The sequence below is a fragment of the Blennius ocellaris genome, assembly GCF_963422515.1.
Source record: "Blennius ocellaris genome assembly, chromosome: 11".
Lineage (NCBI taxonomy): Eukaryota > Metazoa > Chordata > Actinopteri > Blenniiformes > Blenniidae > Blennius > Blennius ocellaris.
Genome location: NC_137660.1, coordinates 9,187,805 through 9,212,582, shown reverse-complemented (window position 1 = coordinate 9,212,582; position 24,778 = coordinate 9,187,805). Strand labels below are relative to the sequence as shown.

The following is a 24,778-nucleotide window of genomic DNA, read 5'->3' as shown; positions in this document are numbered from 1 at the left end:
CATCTACAATCCTCTCTGAACGTTGTTTTCCCAACCTCTACCCGCACAGTCGGCCTGCTGTTCAGCTCCCAGGGTGGGCAGCTGGCTCTGCATCTGACACATCCCAGGACAAAGGGGAAACTCCAGATTGTCGCTGCGAGGGCAGCCACCCGTGGCAGCGCTCAGCGGGACTCGGGTTGTTTATGGTTGGCACTAATTGCGGATCTGCAGGCTTACCCAGATCCAGAAACTCCAATCCGTAAAGAAGAGATAGAGAACTGGTTACAACAGAAAATAAGGCACAGAATGCCCATTAAAACTGTCTCCACTTTCAGCAAGAGTTATAAAGCACGGGAGTGATGTAACCCCGACGGGGTGGCTTAAAGACATCGCTCAGGATCAGGCTGAGGCTCCCTGGAGAGGCCCATTAATGTCTACATGAACATAAAGTCTACTTTTTACTTCTCTGGTGTGTTGTGTGTACAGGTGGCATGGATCTTAAGAAGTTAATTCAAACTACTTTTTGTTTCATGATTTGAATTATTGTGATATTATATGTATTTCATAGCATCCATGGATTGTTCAGACACTCACCAGAAATAATCTGATAACCAATATGAGGAGAGTCTAAAATAATTGTACATTCCTAAATACACTCATTTTAAAAAACAGAGATTCCGTGCTACACACAAAATCCACAAAGAACATCAACTACGTGTCTCATGCACCTCCATTTCTGACAACGGCTTGAAGAAGACTTACGTGTAGAACTGGTTTGGCTGATATGTTCATAGCCAAAATGGGTATGAGAGGTTGGGGGAAACTGCTTCTGTAGCGGCCAAGCCACAAGAATGCTACACCAAGACGCTTAATTGACACGTGCCGATTGTTGATGAGTCGGATGAATGAAAGTCTGAGTCCTAAATTATGATTAAACAACTTTGTACTTCATTAACATCCAAAAACTGTCTGTCCCTCCGAGTGGAACACCTGCCCAACAAAGAAAAGTTTCCCCCTATATAGTCCTCTTACCAATTACCTCGTGACACCCGATATACCGTGTACCATATATAAATACATTCAGCTCTTAAAACTTTTATTCATATTCTGGATTAAATCTATGTCAAGCGAACTGCTTCATTGGTTGTGAATTTGATTAAAAATCAAAAGTAACTCATCATGATGGAAACGTCTTGGTGAAAATATTCGAAATGCTCCGACCTCATTCGTCTTTCTGTCCTTTCAAGCTGCATCAACCTCTTTCATGACCAACTGCTTCATTAAAGCTCTTCGTCGAGAGCGTTCGCCTGGTTAATAAGCGCGCCCTCCTTAGTGTCATGCTTTCACACTGGATCAATTTCTTGCTTGTATGTTGAAAGTAAATGAGCACGTCCTGGTTAACTAACTGGCTGGAGAGTAACTAGGGATTCATGAGTGTATGCAAGAAAAGACAGATTTTAATTAAAAGAAGGGAAGATGTGAGCGTAGGCGCAGTGATTAACATACCCTGGAGGAAAGTCTAACCTCAAACATGAACATATAGCTAAACTAAAACCTTTCTGTCAATCTCAAGTTAAACTGTACAGCAATGCACCTCTAAAGGCAGAGATGGATCAGATTAGATTTTACATAAGACCCTAATAAGATGCCGAGTTGGGATAGTAGATACAATTTCTATATTGACAACAACCCTGTTGAATCTGCAGGACATCTACAGAATAGAGCTCTGAATACCATCGACCTCCCTTTCAATAAACTGTTCTGGCTTGCATACCTTCATAACATCAACAAAACGTATTGCCAATATCTCATATTTATTGTATTTAACAGATTTCAGTCCCCTCGTGAATGTTTTAATGTGGTACAGCCATGCTGCTGATAGTCGTCAATTTATCATCACACAACATGACTGTGATTTCGGGAGATTATTCTGGTGCCTAATTTCCCAAACAAAACTTTTATTCGGTGAATCAAATAGTCTACAAATTGAAAAACACTCAGGAAACAGTCCAAATTCATTCATCCCTATGTGTATTCAGGCTCAACGGGTTAAATTCCTGAAACCTTTATCAGGAACGGAGGTAAAGTGGAAGTTTCTCCAGTGAGGTCATTGTGACGGTAAGCAGCATTTCTTCTCAGGCCAAGCAGAATCACAGCGTCTTGGGTGTAAATGATATCAAATCGGTATGAATATGACCGGCGGAAGGTTTTTCTTTTTTTTTGACAGTCTAAATTCAGAGGTCTCCAACTCCGGTCCTTGAGAGCCCCTGTCCTGCATGTTTTAGTCTCTCCCTGCTTCAGCATACCTGAATCTAATGATGATGTCATCACCAAAGTCGTGAAGAAGCCCAATAACGAGCCCCTCATTGCAATCAGGTGCGTTGCAACTGGGAAGGAGCCAAAACACACATCTGATCTTCTATTATTCTGGTTCTTTTCAAGATAAAATGTGAAAACATGATTTGGCTACCATCTGAAAATACCTGTAGATTCCTGACAGTGTTGCAGAAGCAGACAAGTACATCACTCAATGAAGGACTATCGTATAAATCAGGCCCTGCTCTTAATAAACACGAGAGCATCTGAAAAGTTCTCCGTTACGGCGAATTTCGTGTGCTGCCTCTTGACATTTCGAATCGTACTCTTGTTACACTTCACAACACGTGAACCCATTCGACCTTTTCAATGGCACATTACACAAAAAATGATAACAAGAGCAGAGTAAAACTGGAGATTTCAAACCTCTCTGGTACTCTTTCCACCTCCAAAGGCTGACTCTGCTTTCTCAGGCTCTTGAAGAAACAAGCGCAGAGAGAGTTTCTTAAGATCTCTGCCCAGTCCCCCGTCACGTGTCAGTGCAGGTGTTCTCCTCTAATTCTCGCACGGGGGAAAGGAAGATGTTCTGGCACAGGAAGTGGTGGGGGAGTGGTGGGGGGGACATGTACATGCCAGAGTCAATACATGAGGGTATATTTTCTACACTTACATTTTATCTCCTCTACAGAAGAGGAAAACGAACACTTTTCAACTTCTCTACTGACACTTGTGCCAGAAAAAAAGAAGCCAAGGTAAAAGCTGATTCTTATGTTTGAGCTTCTTACAACATGTTGTCTCGGAGTACAGATATGGGAAATTAACTGAATAATGGAGAGAGTTCAACGTTCAGCTTGTTTTCTGACCTCAGTGGCCAGTCCATGCGCCGCTTCTATTACTGTCAATGGACTTGGAAGATCGCAGTGCACTGTACTCCCCGACTTGCTCTTGCTTCCAGAGCTCAAAACCTCCGTGGCTCAATGCCAATATCCAGGCAGAGCGCCCACCTGCTATTACAACCCGACACTGAAGTTTCACATGTGAGCAGCCAGCCTAAACACAGACTACAAACTGGCTTGTCTCCTCCGATTAAGAGCTGTCATTTCTTCGTTCCTCACTGCGCTGCGCACGCTCCTTCACACCATTCTCAGACGACCGCGTCACGCTCGTCCCGTCCCTTAACGGACGTTTAGCCACGAACGGCCCCGCCGACCGGTCGATCCTGATATAGCTCTGGTATTGACCACACGTGTGGGATCTCATACGAAGAGAGTTTGTTTTCGTGCCATTTCCATCGTCCTGAGCTGCAGATGATGTCACGCTCCAAACAACAAGCGCGCTGCAGAGACACCGCGCAAACTATCACCGCTAATGAGTTCACAGCGTGATGGGGGGGGGGGGCTGTGCGCACTGTGACAGAGAGTGAGAGCGGGGCCTGCGAGCCGGTGGCAGGTAATGTGAGCTGTTCCCTCACTCAGCTGGGCGACTTGAAAATGAAGTGAGTCTGCAAATTTAATTTGAGCGGCACCAAAAGGATTATTTGTGGAAAAGAGGCTCGCTGTGTCAGGCAAGGTCAGGCGGCGGATGTTTGTTTACAAGCGGGGAGGTGGTGAACGCCGGCGGGCATTTTGGCCGCGGATGTTGCGTAATGTCTTAACCAACCTGGAATGCCAAGTGGCAAATACTGCAAAGGACGATTGTTCGCTTGGCTGGTGAATCTGTAGCTACGTAGCAAGACGCTGCCGTCGGTCCTAGTAAACGTACTGTAAACATCCATTTCTTTCATTATGGGAAAATCATAACCAAATTAGTCAAGTGATCAAAGCCTGCCTGTACCGTTAACAGAGTCAGCTGATTTCTAGTGTTTTCATTTTATGACAATGTCAAGTCCTTTATTCATCACAAACACAGTATAATGTGCCATGAGATGTTTTATGTACTTGTCCCACACTGAAACAACAACTTTAATAATAGGATTAGAAAAATAACACTGAAAATGAAGGCACACCAATGAATCAAAGTGGCGCATTGTGCAAGAGGTATACAGTATATACATGGCGGATTGTTGAGTTTATTGTTTCAAGCGCAGCGGTCGGGCAACCTGACGGAAGAGCGTCCTTCTCATTCTCTCTGAATTTGTCTTGGGGCAGCGGTAACGCCTCCCTGACGACAGATAGAGAGAACAGTCTGTGGCTGGGGGGGGGGCTCACTCAGATTCTTCCTGGCCTTTAACCTGCATGGTTTGTTGCAAGTGTCCTGCAGGTCAGGGAAGGTGGTCCTGATTGGTGCTCCGCTGAGCACGAATGGTATCAAGACAAGAATTTAAGCCATGTAAAAGATCTCCAAACATCGTTGGCAAACATTCAGCAAGTCAAACAAAGGGACAGTGGCAACCGACAAGTTGGCGAAACTATCTTGTGACCTTAACTTGGCTGGCATATCACCCTGAGCAATGTGTTTCAGTTGCGCTCAGATTACCTCCACTGTCACTACGCAGAGGGAAGCAGCCAAACCACAAAGAAGATTTTCAGCAGGTTAAACAGAGGTAATGTTCTACTTTAATTACAGCGTTATAAATCCGGTTCCTTTAGCAGACTACTGCTGAATCCATCTTCCTCCACTGTCTTGAGTCTAAAGGCATGAGAAGCTCTCATCAACAGAACGTGCCTGCACTATTACAGGGTTAGCTTCCTCATCCAAATAAATCACTATTATTCTCAATGAGTTCCCAGCCAACACTGTCCTGTCATCAAAGCATGAAGCCTTGATCATTTTTTTTTCTTGCTGGTTTACGCTGTGTAAAACAGTGATAAAACTTTAATTAGCTGGAGGACATGCCACTTGCTCAAATCAGCTACAGTTGAAAGCAACCAAAGCCACTCAGGCATGAAAGTCATCCCTGGTCGCCACTAAATTATGATGAGATTAGAAGCTCCTATTAAAAAACGACAAGGGGTGTCACTGTATGAGTAACGAAACCCAAAGCAGAGTCTCACATTTGTATGGAAGAAAAGTGAGTTGCTCGACCTAATTAAGAATTCAGAACATGAGAGTAAAGTAGGGTTTAATACACTTGTGAAGTAAGGAAGAGCCATTATTAGGCCTGGAGTTACAGAGCGGTGCCGCACCCCGGATTCCACATATCTCATCAACAATTTATGAGAGCAGACGTTATCGGAAACATCCACGCAACGAGGAAATTCTTCAATATGGAGCCTCAAATAGCAGGAAGCATAGTGCAGACTGACGTTGCCCACCCGCAACAGTTAAACAGTACGTAAAATATGGGTACAACACAGAACTGGCACATCGAAATGATCTGCGATAGCAGGCACGCCACTGTAAACAAGCTCTACAGCAGCCAGGTATGTGGGAGAGAGATTTCACCACAACATGCCGCGGCTTACTTTAAAGATGCGCGGTGAGAGTGTGTCTGGGAGAATTGTTGAAGTTACAACTTGGTGCAAAGTGCCCTGAACGCATTTCAGCTGGACCACGGTCGTTCTGGCATGGATGCAGCAGCGCGCGCTGAGCCCTTTTCCTAACTCAAACAAATACTTGTGCAAATGCATCACCGTGGATCGATCTTCCAAGAGATTATCCTTCCATATATGGACTTCAATTCAGCACAGAGGCGGTTAAGATGAGACAGCCCATGAAAAGGTTTACAACAACAAGGGAGATGAGGGGGGCGGGGGTGGAAGCTTTGTCAGGAGAGGTTTAGTAACTCTGCAACATTAGTCTGATGTAAAAGTCACAGTATCAGCTGGTGAACCCCCTGCAGCGTTAGCCACGAGACCGAGCCGGTGACAACTCTCTCCAAGATCAAACGCCTGCACTGAAGAGCACTGTTGTCCCAGAAATGCATGATGACAGAGTCGGATATGCGTGCATGTGCAGGTGTGCACACGTGCTGGGTGGCCTCGAGTGCATGTGACGACACAACGCTTCCTCTGCAATGTGAACTGTGCACATTCATGGGCAGATATGTCCATAGCTATGAGCTCCATGATGGACTGACGGACAACCGGTTTTTAAAACAAATTCACATGCAACCAACTGCGTTCTGTAACTTCTTTAGACACACAATACGAGGGCTCGACATGAAGTCGTCTCTCTCTCCAGTTAGCTTTAAATTATTCTGTTACATATTGTGAGCACATGGCATCGCTGCCCTCAAAACACACGTTCCTGCTCAGATTCCAAGGTGAAATAATGTTTCGCTGGTGTTTAAAAATAAATTAAATGAAATGTCACCAGCTCGTTTAATTGAGCCAACAAATCCACCTTCAAGACTTCTGGGTATGGCTGGAGGTGCGACATCACAGAGCAAAGCATCATGGGATTAATCCAGTGACTCAATCGGATTTTAATCTTGGGTCAATACAAACCAGAACATCAATCTGACCACTTTCTTCATTCGTTCATGGAAAAGATTTCAATCAGGCTGGCAAAAAAAAAAAAAAGTGACAGCTATTGATTCCAGCTGTGGATGTCAAACTGAAAAATCAGACACAGTGCCTTAAAATGTACTGAAAGTGTTGGTGAAAGCTTCTCACGCAACACATTTGACACACGCAGAGCAATATCCAAACAGCTTGAACAACACAAAAGAACAACTCTTTAAAGTGCGTTTGTTTTGAAATGAAATTACTTAGAATCCTAAAGCAATAAAAGCCTAATCCTACTAAAAAAGTGAAGTGTGCTTACACATTAGCACACTGTGATGATTCAGTCTGAAACTGCGTGCTCCCCGATGCGTACAGTGTAGAAACCCCTAATGTGTTTGTATGTCTGTACAACATACCATCAAATTGACGAGTCTTAATTATATCGAATGGTAATGATCATCATTTAATTGAAGCGGAGATTCTTGCTCTGCAGTCATGCGATTGCTTTCAGTTGCACGAAGACAGCAATGTGCCGCAGTTCCTTTGAAGAGCAACTCTCCCACGGGCAATCAGAGCTATGCAGGGACAATTGTCATCAGAGAAACGTTTGCTGGATTGGGTAAAAGTGTCACCGTGTTTGTGCGAAACTAGCAAAGACATGATCCTTGGCAGGTATAAGCATTTGCCATAATTGTTCAGTTTCCTCATTTCTTATGGACTAAAAGTCTGTAAAAAGGTTTTCTAGTTCATTCAAATCAGTGGTTCCCTCGGGCCGGATCCCCTCAAGGGGCCCGAAGGCTTTCCTGCAATGATACTGCCAAGATTAGATTTGTACATGTCAACAAAAAAAACCCAAAAAAAACAGCAGACCTGGGGAATATCCCAGTTTCCTATATTGTGAGGCCCCTCATTTTGTTCGATGGTGTGTATTTCTTAGCAGCCTGCTTACATGACAATGTTTTAAAGTAAAAACAGTGAACTTTTGTTGCGTTTCGGATGTTCGGTTCCGCGTTCGGAGTTTTGAAAACTGCAGTTGCAGTTTTCTTTTCACATGCATGAGTGTTTGTGCTGCTCTCTCTTTACGATTTACCAACATTTCTCTAACAAAGATTACTACATTATCACTTCAATAACGTGCAGAGACACTTTTTATTTTACATACACCAGAGCCCCAGGGAGCCTGTACAACAAACAAATAAAGCCTGAATGTTTATATTGCACTGCTCTAAGTGTATATGCGTGGGAGGTTGTATTACAAAAACACAGCAAAAAGTTGTGGCCTGGCATGCAAAGAGCAGCGTTTGAAAGGAAAGTTTTTGGAAGAAAAAAAAAAAAAAAAGACTAAAATTATTTTTCCAATCAATCATTGTGATGTAAACAAGGTCGAAATGGGCTCCAAAAAAAAAAGAAAGAAAGAAAAGAAAGCAAACTCTTGCACACCTTGTGTTATTTCTATCCTTATAATAAACTACTTTACCAGTTAGTTTTGGCTCATTTACAGTCAAGTGGACAAAGAGCAGGATGCTGTAATCTGTTCCACGCAGGTGGAGTAACACTAAAAACACAATGCCCGTCTGGCGTCTTCTCTCCAACGCAAACAAGACTGGGAAAGTTTTACCAAAGTGAAAGGTGACATAGGATTCATTTATAACTCAGGGCATCGTGTACATCCATTTGTAAATCCATAATCATCTGTGGATTTTGATCCCCCACTACGAATTCTACAGCTTCGGGTTTTTAGTTGAGTTCCTTCACAGACTGAAGAAGGTATTATAAGCTTGACTTGGAAAAACAAGAAAACTCTTTCAGGTAATATCTGAAATCACTAAACAATCTCCAGAAAACAGTATCCTAAATTACCCCAATATGTTGCAACAGATGAAGCCACATTTTCTGCCTGTTGTTCTTGGAGGTTTAAGATTAAACATGAACAAATGTGCGAAAGCGTTGGCATAAGAGCCCGGTTAGATACATTTGGCATCAGACATCTTGCAAGTGCCACGATTGTGACTACAGCTTGGATAAATTATTAACTCGATTGGGTGTGTTAAGAATTTTGTTATTAAAGCATTAGTCAGTGTTCTGTAGGAGGATGATTTGGCCTCGCCGTTGCTGGTTGCTCACAAAGTTGCATTCCTCACTAAACCACTCAGGTTTTTCCTCAGTATATTGTCAGATGACTCAAAATCCCTGCAAGAACCATACTTTTTTTTTCATAAAGGCTCATTTTGTCTGCCACAGTTTACTGCTTTGAGAGCATTTTTCCAAAATGTGAGTGTTCTATATCTGACCCTGTACTTGAAGGCCTCCAGTACAGAAATGCAGATGGATCTGTTATTGTGGAGGTTCAGCTAAATGTACAGTCTTTCAGATGTACATTAGTCATACCACAGACCTGCTGGCTCGCACATGCCAACTGACCGCACATTGGCCGTCAACCATCTCTCCGTCACAATGCACACAGTCGACATCCAAGACCTTCCGGTTCCAGCAACTCAGGACCCAAGTAGGAAAATGACTAACATGGTGGCATAAAGTGAATTATCATGTATTATCATTCCCATCCAGGCCCTATTAAGCATTCATTGGCGCTCCTCGTGGTCTAGTTTTCCGTACACAAAGATGTGCCGATGACTCCAATGAGGAGCCAATAGTGAAGTTAATAAGACCAATAATCATTAAGCAGACTTTCGCCGCTCAGTTTAGCTCAGGGAGCAATGAAGTCACTTAACAGGGCGAAGTCCACAATGGACTTCTGCTTTGCACCTTGTAGAGCATTGAACACCAAGATAAGAGTACCGACCTTCTCGCCTGCAGGAGGGATCAAATTAACAGCAGCAACAAGTAGGTCACCTAATGGGCCTTTGTTTTCATTAAAGAGACGCACTCCCTGCTGCCTTGCCTCCCTGCCAGGGATAAACCGATCCACGTTTTTTCACTTACGATCCGATCCCGATACCTGAATTTGGATATCTGCCGATACGGATACTATTCTGATACCAGAGGTTTGTTTCCTTTAATATTATGTAATACTCTCATTATTGTTGATTTTATATGAGGCTGTAATAAAGTTGTCTCTACAGGCAAGTATGAAACGTACGAAAACAGTCAATTAGCAAATTGCTGATTCAAAAACAGCATTAAATCTAATAATGGAAGATTTGTAAATGTAATAACTTTGGTCTTTGCAGTCGGGAATCTATAAATATTGAGCAAAGCGAATCATTTGTCAGTAGTCCAGACAAAATTCCAGCCTCGTCAGATTTGCTGTAGTAATGAGCACATGGGGTACCAAGAGACGGCAACCCGTGTTCTTACCTGGGAGTCGAAAACATAACAGAAACTTTGAGGACTGGAACGCTTCGCAGCTGGAACGGACCCCTGCAGGAGTCTTCAACTGCAGCCTCTAGTTTCAGGGTCAGAGAGTCCACTGGAGGCCGGGCTGGTGGTGCTGCGTGTGAATGGCCTTGTGCAAAAACTACTTTTTCGAGGCTCGAATAATTAATACATTCAAGAGAGGCCTGGGTAAAATAAATCAACCGACTGTTAACAGTTTTAATATCACTCTACATGAAGCCGTCTGACTTGGTAGCAGGTTGAACGTTTAAACCCAGTCTGACTCAGAGGCGCGCCAACAATTCACCTTCCACTGTCAACCAAAAGCAGCCGCTAATGTCATCTCGGCCAGGGCCCACTTTAATCCGCTTTGAAGCAAGTCTTCATGCTGCTTTTTTTTGTTTTATAGGCAGACATACAGGTAATAGGTCTGGAGGACGTCAACCATGACGACGCCTTATACGTCACCGTTGAGCCCCGGTTCCGCTTTTGCTTTTTAGACCCCACAGGACGACGGCGAGGCCGGGAGTCGACTATCTCACTCCCACGATCGTGTTCGCGGGAGAGAAAATCTGACATCATTAAATCACCGGGTTGAGCAGCTTGAGCCCATTAAATGCGTCCGGGATGTGCCGAACGGCTGAACTCTGCCTGCCCCGCGAGCAGCAGACACACTGTTAAATCACACGCTTTGGTGAAAGGACAAAGTTTGACAGGGAGTCAGAAGCGACATCCCGTCATTAAGAGTCGCCACCTCTGCTCGGGGTCCTCATCTGCATTGCACAGCCAAGCAACTGCAACACAGAAGGTTATTGACGTAACGGGAGGTCAAACCGTTTCTGGCTGCTCCTGCCACACATTTGTTTCTTCATATTGGAATCACAGTAGGTCTGATTTTCACTCGCAAAGCGCTGTTATTAATAGCTTCATTGTCTTTAACGACGTGCTATTGCTAAATAATCACCTCTCCTGCACTAACAGCTCATTAGACTCACATTTCCAAGGTCTCGCAAGCAGCTTATCAGCAGAGGCTTAGCCTTGAGTTTCCCAGATAATCGCAAGTATTTGCAAAGTCAACGTTCGCCGTACAGTCAAACAAATACTTTGAAGACAAAATAAATGGATTAGCCACATGGAAAACAAAACGAATGCAGTAATTATCAGGATAAACAAACACGTGCAATTTTTCCTGAATGATGTCTCAATCATTGACTTGCGAATAAACTTTTTTTCCAAGTTGAGCAAAAACTGTTCAACTGCTGAGTGGAGAAATAATCCCCGGAAACAAACCCCGACAGGAGCAGGACCCCTCTGGCTTGATACGAGATCTGAACGCTGCTCCGATCTGCTCCTTCATCGTCGACTGTTGTGTGTTTCAAACACAACTGGAAGTGCCCGTGGCTTTATCTGTGTGTGCTTTGTCATGGGTCACCATGATACCAAAAACCACAACACAAATACAAAAGACACCACACAAATGAAAAGTTGCTGACAGACTGGCTGTTTTCAATCAGAAACTTTTGAAATTAAATTCCACAAAAACACTATGAAATACAGGATCCCCATTTTGCAAAAAAAGAGCACTTGGCGACATGTCATCTGCTTTTCTGGCTGGCTTTACGACTGAAGCCTCTTATAACTACAACTGCCTGCCGCCAATTCTCTGCTGTCGTGGCTTTTGTGGTCAGATTGCTGGTTTTGGCAGTGCGGTGACCCTTCTCGGTCAGTAGAACCACTACCGTCGTCAGGGAATTTAATTTGAGACCAATAATAGTGCTCCGGGTATTTGTCGCCGGGACTGAAAGGCTTTCACACTACATGTGGATGATTCCCGCTGCCCTGCGGTTCACTTTAATTTGTCCTGACGTCTTCCCACCTGCATGACTCACATGACATTACCCTGACTTTTTTTTTTTGGTAGGTGCAATGTTGTTGCCTGATCGCTGCATAATGTACTCGGTGTAAGCCGCGACCTGAAGCTGCCAACACAAATTATATCAAGGCTGCAGTTCTCAAAACAAAGCATAGCTGGGCTCCGGCTCTGCCTTGATTGCAAGGAGGGCTGAACTTTTTGCAGATGGCTCCCAGCCCCTGCTGCACTTTATCGGGCTCCGCTGACCTTCGGGAAATCTGCAGTGGGTCGTTTCAGGGGTAACTATGTGATCACATGACCAATGGGCAAACTCAAAATGCCAATTTTTTCTCTTTTTTTTTTTTACTGAAATCCTGACTTCCCTCACACATTTGTGAGCAAATAAAAACCCAAATCAAAACACGTGAGTGAGTGTTAATGACCCTCAGGCCACACCTGTCACCTCACTTGATCCCAGGCTTGGAGAAAGGGGAGTGGGGGGGGGGTCAAGGGTCAGCTGGTCATGTGACACCTTCTCCACAGATCTCTCTCTCAGGGTTTAGGCACACATACGTTCTGTCTGGTGAAGAAATCACTTATTTACACGCCTGTATTTTCTGCATCAGTGTCATGTTTTGCATCACAGTTCAAAAATGTGAGTGTATTTGTTCCTGCCGTGACCCACAGAAATAATGTTTAAACACTTATTGCCAGCACATCACCCACAGCTTGAGCTCTAAAATTCTTGTAAAATGTTGAATATAAACAGGATCTTTTGTTTTTTTTCTTATATTATCCAACAGAGAAAATGAGTTCCCAGAAAAATCCCCACAGTTTGTGTAAACCTCGGCCATTTCCGTGTCCTGGAATGTGTGCGTGTTGGACCTAAAGGAGTGAATCATTACTTCTTGCAACATTATTAAATGAACTATGCCACTTGGTTGCACATGTTCCAATGCATCATGCGCCTTTAATTCAAAGACCGGACTTTGGTTTGCATCGACATCCGCCACCAACACCGACTCAGAAACTACATCAGGTACATTTCTGGTTCACTGATGTTTCCAGCAAACACAAACAAGTTTCCACACAGATTACCCAGCAACGTATTCTGAGCACCGCGGCTTCATGGCATTGCTGAGGGCGAGTGCGTTATCCATGACATTCCCAACAGGAGGTCACTGGCATGGAGAAGGTAAAATATGTGGCATTTGTGTCATCCCTTTAAAAAGGGTGCAGATCAACACCGCTGCTGATCACCTGCAGCAAACACAAAAGGCGACGGGCCATTGAAATGCTTTTGACGGCCACCAGGGAAGGGCAAATGTCATTTCAGCTCGTTCGCTCCAACCGTCAAGCCTTTCTCTCCGTCAGTCCCTCACGCTGGGAATCAAGGGTCTTCCTGCTGCTCTCCTGAAAGAATGCCAGGTATGTCCCCGCAGCTCGGAAATCCAGGAAACAATCCAACTAATATTTGCCCCGCAGACTTCTGGGTGGATGCACATCCGCAGGGCGTTTATCAGGGATCTGAAATCTCTGCAAATCCGCCTTGCCCCCCCCCCCCCCCCCCCCCCCCCCCCCCCCGCCGGTCTGCTTTAAGTAGGTGAAGAAGTAACAATGTCAGGCGCTGGGCTCAGTTGACACTGTCAACTTGCGAGCGGTCGTCACAACAGGAGGAAGGAGCGGGCGACAACAAGGACCACATGCGTGCACAAGGTGGAGCTCATTAAACAGAGTATTGCGACGTGCGCGTGCAAAGACTTCCGGCACCGTGTGCTGCAACTTCAGCTTTCTGATTCACCCGCATGGAGGCTGCGTCCACAACTCAGGGTAGGATGTGGAGCAGCTCGTTTATGTAACGGACGTGCACCGCTGATAAAAAGAAAACAAACGAAAAAAAACGGTTTGTCATGGGGGACGATGCAGGTCATCTGTTCACACGGGGAACCACAGGTTCAAGGTGGAGGGGGTGGGGGTGGGGGGATTCCCAGCCTTTAAACCAGGGGTGTCAAACATGCGGCCCGGGGGCCAGAAATGGCCCGCCACAGGATCTAATCCGGCCCGCCATGTTATTTTTTTTAATTTTTTTTTTTAAGTATAAATATGAAAACTGACAGAGGCTGATCTAAAAACACTAGATTGTCAACAATAACATTAAAAACCGCCCTTGGTCAGAATTAATGAATGCATCTGTGGGGGGTCACGTAACACAACACCTTTCACAATAAAGGTGTCCAATTTATGTGAAATGATACTTTAGACATGTAAACTCAAAAAATTGTTCCAGATGATGACAAATTGTTTTAATCCTGAATAAAAATATGATATCCAGATACAGGTGACTGAGGGGTTTTTTTTGTGTGTTTTTTTTTTGCAACTATAATTGTATCTGATTAATTTCAATATGTATATTTCAGAATAGACTGGCAAATTCTTGCAGTTACAAAAGGATCAAAAGAAGGAAAGACTTTGCATTTGTCCATATCTGCAGTTTAATATGTTACGTTTGGCTTGTTGGGCCCCCAGAGGTCAGATTAGGGTGGATGTGGCCCCTCAACTGAAATGACTTTGACACCCCTGCTTTAAAACTCAAACGGTGAGATGCGGGACGGACTCTGAGGCTCAAAGTTAAGTCAGGATGCGCAATCAAAATATACTTCAAATGCTCACTGCCTGCTTTGCGTGACCCCCAGTTAAGCCTTTTATGACGAGGTTGATTGGATTTATTGAGATTTACAGGCTGAAGTATGAGTATGCTCCCCAAGAAAAACATTTAATATCTGGCAGTTCTTCAATGTTGATGTGTTTTTGACAGTTCTGGTATTAATGTGTGGCACATTGGTGAACCGGATGAAAAAGTTCGAGTGTGACGAGTATATAGATGAGTAAAGAGGCTAAAGTAATTGTTTGATTTTGGATTATAAATCATCCCCTGTAGTGGAACTCACACATTATCATGTTGAGTGGAAACGTGAGGAGCCACTGGCAGATGCAGATTGACTCAGCTCTCGTGATCAAGCGTCACGCATCCAGACATAATTGTTAGAAAATGTCCTATCAGCAGAAATGTTCCTTTCAGTTTCACTTCAAAGCCAATAAGAGCTGCTAACAATAATGTGCTGATGATAATCCACTACATTATTGATTAAGGAGAAAGAGCTGGATGACGACAAAGAAATTCCGCAGGAATCCTGTTGTGATCTAATAACACTTTCTAATTGGTGACAAAATCTACCGATATCAAGTTAACACTCGATACTGTGGAGTATTACAATAACATTGGGATTTGCAAGGTATAAAAACGAGGTGGTGATGTTCAAGTCTTTGTGCTTTCACATTTTCCTGCCTCTTCTTTATCCATCATGTGCACCTACAGTTCCCACATGCAGCGTTCGCTGTTAGCTAAGCTTTCTGAGGCCCCATGTTCACCAGTTATGTAATAATTAGGGCTCTCAATAGAAATGTTTTAATTAGAGAATCATTCTTCTTTATTGCAACTTATTCTTCCATATGCATCATTTACTGTTTCCCTGCATGAATGCATGCAGACGGTTTACTGAAAATTGCTCAGGCTTTCACAGTAGTATATGGTAATAATGAGTATTTGTATTGAGTACTTACATACCCGTCTATCACACGTTAGAAATAAGTTGTGCATTTGTTTTTATATCACTTGCTTTTGAAATGTAATGTCTTTAACCTGTGTATTTATTACCAACATGTTACCAATGTATTCATTTGATTCACTTCCACTTTAGGACCTGGAGGAACAAATAATATTGGCCAATAACGTAACAGTTTTGGACATTCTAAATGTAATAAAGCCAGTAACATTGAAACTGGTCAATAATGTTATAAAATTGTAAAAGTAGGCAACCATAATTGAATGTTGTTGAATATGTATCTTCTATAAATGAATATGATGACGATCTCATCCACTGTCCCATTTTTTTAAGCCAATGCGCACACAAAAAAGTTATTTCTAAGAATTGTAGCTTTATTTATATATTATTGCACAATTACAATTATTTGATCTTGAAAGGATTTTTTTTTAAATGCAACAATTACAGAATATCTTATGACACTGAATAAAAAAACATCCTATATCACACAGAAAAGGGCCAAAATGATTACTTATTAGTTACTGACAGTGCCTTTTATTTTCTGTATTTTAGTATTCTGGTGTCATCTTTACCTTCCTTCAACGCTTTACAGATTTGTTTTTTGTTTTTCATAGTGTGTGTGGGAGAGTTTGTCAGAGAGGATTACTGTGTTTATTGTTATTGTTGTTGTTATTGTTATTGATCCCCTTTGTTGGATCGGATTTTTAGACATAAAAAGTGAAAAGTTGTTTCCCTCCCGATCACGTTCCACCCAGATTTGACGAGGTGATGGACCACAGGACCCCCCCCCCCCCCGGACCCTCTGCTTCAGATCCAGCCGTGTTGACTAACTTTCAATGGGGGGGGGGGGGGGGGGGGGGGTTGTTGAGCCCGGGCGCTCCGGAGCTCTGACAGCGGCAGCTGCACGCGCACGTCGCGGCGTTCCGGTGATCAGTGGCCCCGGGACAGCGAGCAAACTTCTCCTCGCAACCCGGAGCGGAGCTCCGCGCAAATGTCACGTTTACCGCAAACAACAACACTCGTTAAATTATACGCCCCCCCACACACACACACAAACACCCGCCCCGCCGCCCCCCGTTCCTTTTCTTCTCCCTCCTCCATACTGCGGGACGAACTGGAACTTCACCCGAAGGAAACTGACGAGACTTGTGGCTGAGACACTTTCAATTTTCTGGAAGGGGGGGCGGAAAGAAAGAAAAAAAAAAACCCTCCGCTAACTTTTACTCACCTTCCGGACGCCTTCTGCCTCCCGCTCGGTGCTTAGCGCTCGTCCCCCGGCAGCCGTGACGAAAAATCCCGCTGTCGACAGGGTCGTCCCGGGCAGGAAGACGGTGGAAGTCCTGGGTGAAGCGGGAGCGAGGCGAGACGTCGGCCGCCGCCGGTGATTTTCTCTCTCTCCACTGCGTGGCTCCTTTTTTCCAGCAGGCTGCCGCGGGAGCGCGCGCACCGGGATACTGGGCTGGCCACGGGGCGGCGGGAGTGCGCAATTTACAAGGGGGGCGGACGGGGGGGGGGGGACCAAAAGAACCGTAGGACGGAAAAAAGCAGTACATCGTAGAATATTCATCACTAAAACTTGTAAAACCTTAAGATGGGATGTGTTTCTCTCCGGTCTTGACGAATAAATGAAATTACAACCTTTTATAACAAGGTTGTTGACGACTGTTGTATCTACTTCAACAATTGTTTGTATTTGTTTACTTTATACATTATACATGATAGATACAGGATATAAAGACAGAGTCAAGGATAAGCTTTAGAACCAAGAAATACATGTGTATTTTAGCACTTAGGGCTAATTTCTCAGCGTTTTTTTGTCCAGTGCCTGAAATCATAATGATTTTAACATTTTATTCACAAACATAACATGCCATTTGATAGATAGATAGATAGATAGATAGATAGATAGATAGATAGATAGATAGATAGATAGATAATTAGATAGATAGATAGATAGATAGAAGATGCCTGAGAGTTAAAATCATTGGCACAAATAAAATTCGATATTTATCTCGTCATTGTCAAAGTTAAATGACATTCTATAACCAGCTTGTCTTTGCTAATTTTAACCATGTCGCTATTTTATAATTTTATCCTGCTTTGGTTTTCTGGATCATTCTTGTATTATCTATTTATTCTGTCATTCTTCTTCCATATCCACCTATTCTAGCTTTATGCAAGTGAAATAAAGTGGTTTTCAAAGTGGGGGGGTGGGGGGGTAGCAGGGGTCAGGGGGCTGCCATTTCCCAACATATGTCTATATATTTTTTCTTAATTTTAGGGGAAGAATAATGTTGAAAAGCATAAAAGTCGAGAGTAAAATTATTAAACGACACTTTCCTCACAGCTTGTGGATAGACTATATCATAAATGCAATTCATTCATTTATTAGAGCAGAAGTTTAAAGATGACAATAACAAGTGAACATTTACACTGAAAGTGGGATTTTAAATATAATAAATACTTTTGATCACTTATTGAGCAAGTAACCATATATGATTGACGAAAGAACGGTTGATTCTTTAAAACTAACAAATAAATGGTCAGAAAAAAAATACATAATCACTAAAAAAAGGATATTTTTTAGGGATTAGAGTGACTCAAGAGAATTGTGAAAGCTATTTTTTTTAAATCCAGTCAATTTTTGCCTATTTACAAATCCTATTTAACTATAAGTGATGAAATGCTTTGATCTTACTTTTACATTTCTTTCAGAGATGTGTGGCACAAAGCTGTAATGGTTATTGAAAAGTGTTGAGTGCAGTCATCCCAGTCTTTCCTTGGCATGATGTTTCTCATGAGGGATAATAATCTCTGGGGAAAAAAAGAGGGGAATCCCCTCCTCCTCCTCCTCCTCCTCCTCCTCCTCCTCCTAAAGCTGCATTCAGGTCCAGTTGGAAATAAGTGGAGATGTATCTATAAAATGAATTTATTCCACCAATTACCCCTCAATTGAGCGTTGTTATAAGAAAAGTGTGATTCCTTGTCCTGAATCAAAAAGTGACAGTTGTGTAAAACGTCCAGCTCTATGGAATTCTTTGGATTCTTTATTCAATGATGGGAATTCCTTTGACATTTTCAACCTGAGAGTTCATGGGAGGAACCTGAAGGCAGCACACTTTGTAGAGGAGGAGGAGGAGCTGAGCCAGAGGTTGATATGGGGGGGATGACTAAAGTCTTTTTTTTTTTTCTTTTTCGAAATACATTCCATTCATTGTTTCCTCCTCATCGTTGCCCAGGTCCCGGGCACAGAGGCCAAAGATTTTCCAAGGGATCGGGAGGGTGGGGGGGGGGGGGGGGGGGGAGTTGGAGAGGAAGAGGAAGGATGACTCTCATTTTCCTTTTCTTTATTATTTTCACCAAGCTTGGCGAGTCATCCTCTTCTTTGTCCAACTGAGTAAACACAAAACCAGGGCGGATGCTTTCATCACATACTTTGCCGTTTGTATGATTTAACAGCGAATAGTTGAGTTTTAAATTTGAGCACAGTGGTTGAAAAAAAGTGCTGAATTACTGATTTTTTTTTTTTAAAGAATATAAATACAAGTAAATGGCACACACAGCACAGACAAACCTAAATACACCATTACGTACTCATTCCTTTGACTGTGATTATCAACAGATTGCATTTTATGCACTTTCTTTCGTGCCATTTGCCCCTACGTTTGGTCAAAGAGGCCACGTTCACAGCAGCCATGTTTGATCCGGACTGGAGTTCACTTCAGGGACTTTCTGGGGAAGTCTGCTTTGTTTGGTACGTGTGAACGCTCCCCGGAACTCTGACCTGGACCAAAGAAGTGAACTCCGGTTCATTCTGGGTAGTAAACAAACAAAGCTAACCGGACGAATCAGAAGACGCAAGACTCACAAAGTTGGAAAATGGAAGAAATGGAGTGGGAAAACTTTCCGAGAAGTTCCGTGAAGTGAACTCTGGTTCACATCAAACAGGGTTGAACGCAAACCAAATCAAGAACAATTTCATTTCATCACTTTGCAGGAAAAGACACTGAGACTTTTTTTTTTTTGCAGTCCCAAAGCTCTTTACATTGTTATTTCCATTCACACGCCAGTGGAGGCTGCCGCCAGAGTTTGGTTTTTTAATCAATATGCACTTGATTGAGAATAAAAGGGAATATTTACCTCTCTACATCACCATTGCTTAATAATGTTCTTCTTTTTCTTTGTGGTTGGATAGTTTGCTTGTTTCTGGGACTCTTTGAGTTATGTGGAGGTGGGTGTTATACTCGAAGAGAAACTATGAAGAATGATTCCCTGCACCGATAAAAACCTCCTAATTTAAAAAGCTAACTGTAGCAGAAGCATCGCACGACATGACAAAAAGGAGACTGTTTGCGGGGGTCGATGTTACATCAGGGATGAAGAGGATGAATAAGTAGGATGTGGATTCTGCTCACTCTCCGCAGTGATAAACATCTGCTGGATCTCAGTGCAGCATCACACTGTGCATGAACCTGCAGTACAGTCACAGTCACAGTCACTGAGGCAGACAGTCAAATGCAACATTAAGGAGTTTTGTTGCAAAAAAAAACAAAAACAAAAGTGGGCTGTTACTGTTTCAGGTAAAAGAAAAGGTTTATGTGTTTGACAGAAATCAACTTGTTTAATTTTCCAAGTAGAGTTAATAATAGATATTATTGTTTAATTGTGCGAGTCGTTCCGCTTGAAGTCTTTACATCAGAATCATCCTGAGGCCACATGTACATTTTGTGGTGTCAGTAGGAATAAAGCATAGGTCCCTGTTTACACAACAACGTTTTGAAAGCTATGTCTGTTTTACCCAGAATGGCCACTAGTAGGTGCCGTTGTTTGTTTTGGTAATGAAACCACATTGCAGAGAACAATAGGCTATAAACGTTAATAATGGCGAGGTGACATTCGGATGTGGACTGGGAGTCATGACATTCTGGAGGCGAACATGGTTGTTATTGTTCATCAGACGAACTATAGCAGCATTTTCCCTCATCTACACAGAGCAGAGAGTTTTCATAAAGTTCCACCTCGGGAGCCATTTCCAAAAAGTTGTGTTTTCAGTGGCTCCAAACACCATTGTCATCATGGTGACGGACACTGAAAAAGCAACAAAATGTGTCGTTTTCACCTCAAAATGTTGTTGTGCATGCAGAACGGTACTTTTGACACAGTCCTGCAGACAGAACCACTCGTACTTCCTTACTTACTTTAGATCGCTCACCCGGATGAGCACACACCTCGTCTCAAGTAGATCAGAAAAAAAATCGAAATCCAAGTTGGGTTATATCATTATTATTATTAAGACTTTTATTTACCACAAGAATATGGGTGAGGTGCTCAATGTGAGAGAAGCATCCAACAGTAATTATGCTGTTAGGAAAAGCAAGCAAAAAAACCAAAAACCCATTGAATTCTTTGTTCTCCGAGACCTTTAAAGGAGAAACTTTTACATCAGACATCATGCTTCATTTCAAATCATCTGAACAGAACTTCAATGATAGATGACTGTGCTCAGTGACAGAAAAAAAAGTAATTTCCCTCCATTATGGCTCAACAAAAAACCTTGGATTATTGGAGGTAGAGTGCTGTGAGGTCCAGTTCAATGCACCTCATGCAGTACATGGGGGGGGGGGGCAAACTCTTTGTCCGCCATCATCACCATGACGTCTCCTATACTCTTCTCATTTTAACCACAGCGACCAAACTCCATTAAAAATGTCAATTTCACCAGGCACAATATGTGAGAGGGAGTTTTATATCTAGATTACTGTAAACTGGGCCAACATTAAAAACATCTGAAATGAAATACTGGTTGATCCCGATCTAACACTCTTACACAATAATGTCCTTAAATGCGAACAGAAGACTTTTGTCACATTTTGGGTGCCTGTCCACATTCTCCTGGGACTTGGTAGTTTTATAGCTGAGAATCACCCGGGATGGCAATCCAACTTCGTCTGTCCATACGAATGTCCACGGATCGGATCTTTCATGAAAGAAGAAAGCAAACAAAAGGTTACTTTGACTTTCTTTTTCGTTGCCGTAGCCGACGTCTCCATGGCAATACAATGATAGATTCTATACTGGTACGTCCCTAAACTAATGACAAGCAACATCCTCACCTAAGCTGAAGAGCCAGCATCACTGCTGAAACTGTAGACCTCCCATCATTTTTGCTTGAGGCAAATAAACTGTCCTGTTTGCAGCGAGTGTCTGAATTCAGTAAAATCTTTAAAAATATTCAGAAATCAGCATGTCGTCACAAATGACACCAGTTTATCTTCATAAATGTCAAAAGAGCTGCCTGACTGGCAGAAGGTCACAGGATTTTACTGGAATAGTGCACAGCATTGCAGCAACAAAAACTATTGAGGACACGGAGATCGTTAAAGTGCCAATTCAGCACATGACGCCTGACTCATCCCCTCTCCTCTGAGTCACCCCCTCCCTCCCCTGGTCCAGGATCTGTGGCTCTCTGCTGGCACAGGAGCTGGCTCCTCTCTCCTCGACTCCACCTGCTGCCCGCCGGGCAGGAAGCCGGCCAACGGCACAGACGCGACCCCACTGATGAGGAAGAAGGTGTTTCTTTGTTAAAGCATAAAGCCTGGGGGGTGACGGCCTGGTGACGAGCAGAGGGCAAGAGGAGGGGCGTTGTGGGGGCACTGGACCGGGGCCACGCTGTGCCTCCGTTCCGACGATTTAGTCATGTTCTAAAATAGATTTATCATAGGAGGCCAATGGGGCGCTTCAAACCGAACGGTAAACATCTAAACTTGAACTCCACTCACAATGAGGAAACAAGGTATGAGCTGTTACTCTTCTCTATTTATAGCGTTTCCTTTTAGCTTGTGCTATTTTACAGCTTTGGGGCAACATCAAAGCAAAAAAGGCTGGAGTTAAGCTCATTATATAAATGAGCTTTGGGGTTTACTGTGCACACCGAGCAGTCCACACGTAAAAGATGATCCCAGAAGTTAAAAGGTAAACAACTCTAACAAGGGAGGCAGTGCCTCTATAGAAGGATGTGTGTGCCTTATTGTGCATCCAGAAGCTCTTGAAGTTGGGTTAATTGTTTTGGAGACTCTTGGCTCAGTTACTCAAACAGAGCAGATACTCAGGTATAGATCCGGTATCTTGTGTAAGACGAGTTGATTTTCATTGAAGCCCCTCCAGACATATCTCAGGGACAAAATACCCAACTATGATATTTTGTGTCATAGTTACCCAAGCAGAACCAGAAAATGTTCTCTAAATGAGCTAAAACGTGGCAAGTGGCACCAAAAAATATGGATTGGTGGATATTTATTGTATCTGTTGGATGAATCTTACCGACTCCTATTTTGCTACGACGCCAGCGGTCGGTCAAATACGAGTAGAAAAAACAACTTAATATGGACATGAGCATGAAGGGAGTGGACGACATGTATTCATTTTCATATATGTGTACTACTACCCACATGTATTGTTGATAGTCAGTCTAAAAAAAGACCTGTGAGCATAATGGAGCTGACGCACCTTAAAACTGTGAATGACAGGAGCAGAAGCGGAGCCACGCTTCACACGTCTGTCATGACAGTAGGGGGGGTGGGGGGTGGGGGGGGGGGGTGTATAGTGGCACATCCTTAGTATTCAAAAGCCTCTACTAGTGTATGCAACTGATTTTCATGACCTTTGGAGGTTTCCTCTAGTGATTCCAGGATACAGTGTCTCAACGACGACTAGGTGGTATTAAAGCTCCAGTATCCTGCATGTGTTAAGACATTTCTCTGGTCACTGTGTAGAAGTTTGCCATTCACCACCTGCTGCACACCGAGCAAACACACCCAGAGTGTTTGAAGAGCACATTAAAAAAAATAAAAAAAATAAAATAAAAATTCTCATCAATATGACAGGCTTCAACATAAATGGATCCTTGAAGTATTTTCATTTCCCTCCCCAAATTAAACACATATGGATGAAAGGCATAAATTCAGATAAGCTTGTCAAGACTTTTTTTTTTTTTTTAATGGAAAACATAATCTGTCTTCAACAATTTTAAAAACACATGGAAAATCTGTGGAATAAAGTGATAGAGACAGTCTTTTCTATATTTAGCATCGTGTGAGGAGGCTCAGTCTATGGATCTGGAGCTGCTGTGGAGCGTCACAGTATAAAACGCTACTACATTTAAAACGTCGTCTGCACTCACCCTCCAGAACTTTCCGATGTTTTTCTGCATCCGCGTGAGCTCCGAGGTCGTCTGCAGCTTTATTAGAAGCACTCCGCTTCACCTTTGTCCTAATCGGAATGGTATTGTAGGAAGTCAGTAACTCTTCAAGCAGATCTTCTCCTTTTGATGTTGAAATCGAGAAACTGATTTCTTCATTTTATATACTTTAATATGCATTTTGAGACACATTTGCGGTGTTCAGAATGTGTGACAAACTCGAGAAAAGCAGAGAAACTATAACTGTGATGAAGGGGGAAAAAAAAAGACAGAAAGAATCCTGGGCTGAAACTGCCAGAACTGATTAACAAATTGACAGATTGTTCTGGAACAGCAGCTGCTGGACCACGATTATCAACGCTGCAGTTACATCTGGACATGGAAAATAAATTAATATTATAATGCATTTCTTTCCTCTTCATTTTTCTTATAGATACTACTTATAGTCTTGAAATAAGGGTACTTATAATACCGTATGAATAACATCAAAATATTCCTTTGTTTTCTGCAATCACTTCTACAAGTCGGGCTCTTTTGAGCTTAGATTTGTCCATTTGTGCCCCCTGAACTAAAATCAGTTGTTCGACTGTCGCAGGGCTGTTTCTGTTGAAGCACATCGCAGTGAGAGAGCCAAACATCTGTTGAGGACATTGTGGAGTTAAAAAGCTTTGACACATGCAGCCATTGTAGGGAGGAAATCTCAGCTGGCAAAAAAGGGAAACGGGCATCAGTGAATGGAAACGGGAGGAGCTCATGATGCCAAATGGAGAACAAATACAGCACTTAGTAATTCCAAAGTTCATACGCCGCCAGTTGGGTCAGCTCTGGTCAGACAAATAGGAACGTTCATCTGAAAGCTAAAAGTGATTAAGTAAAAAGGGTTCATGGCAGGCCATTTAATTCTGTTCTGTTCTGTCTCAATACGAGTCGAGTGGGAACGTCTCTCCGTGTCTGAGGGCACGTCGCAGCGACGCGGCTGACTTCAGCAATCCAAAACTTTTCGACCCCACACATCAACTGCAAGTAAATAAGCTTCGGCGCCAACCGGGTTACAGCAAACAGTGAAGTATTATAGCAGATTAGCCTC

General features: G+C 43.1%; 1 protein-coding gene across 1 annotated transcript in view; it reads right to left on the bottom strand.

Moving 5' to 3' along the window:
• peak1 (pseudopodium-enriched atypical kinase 1) overlaps positions 1 to 16,862 on the bottom strand; it is a 109,251-nt gene extending 92,389 nt beyond the window's left edge. The window contains exon 1 of the mRNA XM_080505346.1: positions 16,723 to 16,862. The gene's annotated coding sequence lies outside the window, so the exon portion shown is untranslated. The remainder of the gene's footprint in view (positions 1 to 16,722) is intronic.
• Positions 16,863 to 24,778: the final 7,916 nt, after the last annotated feature.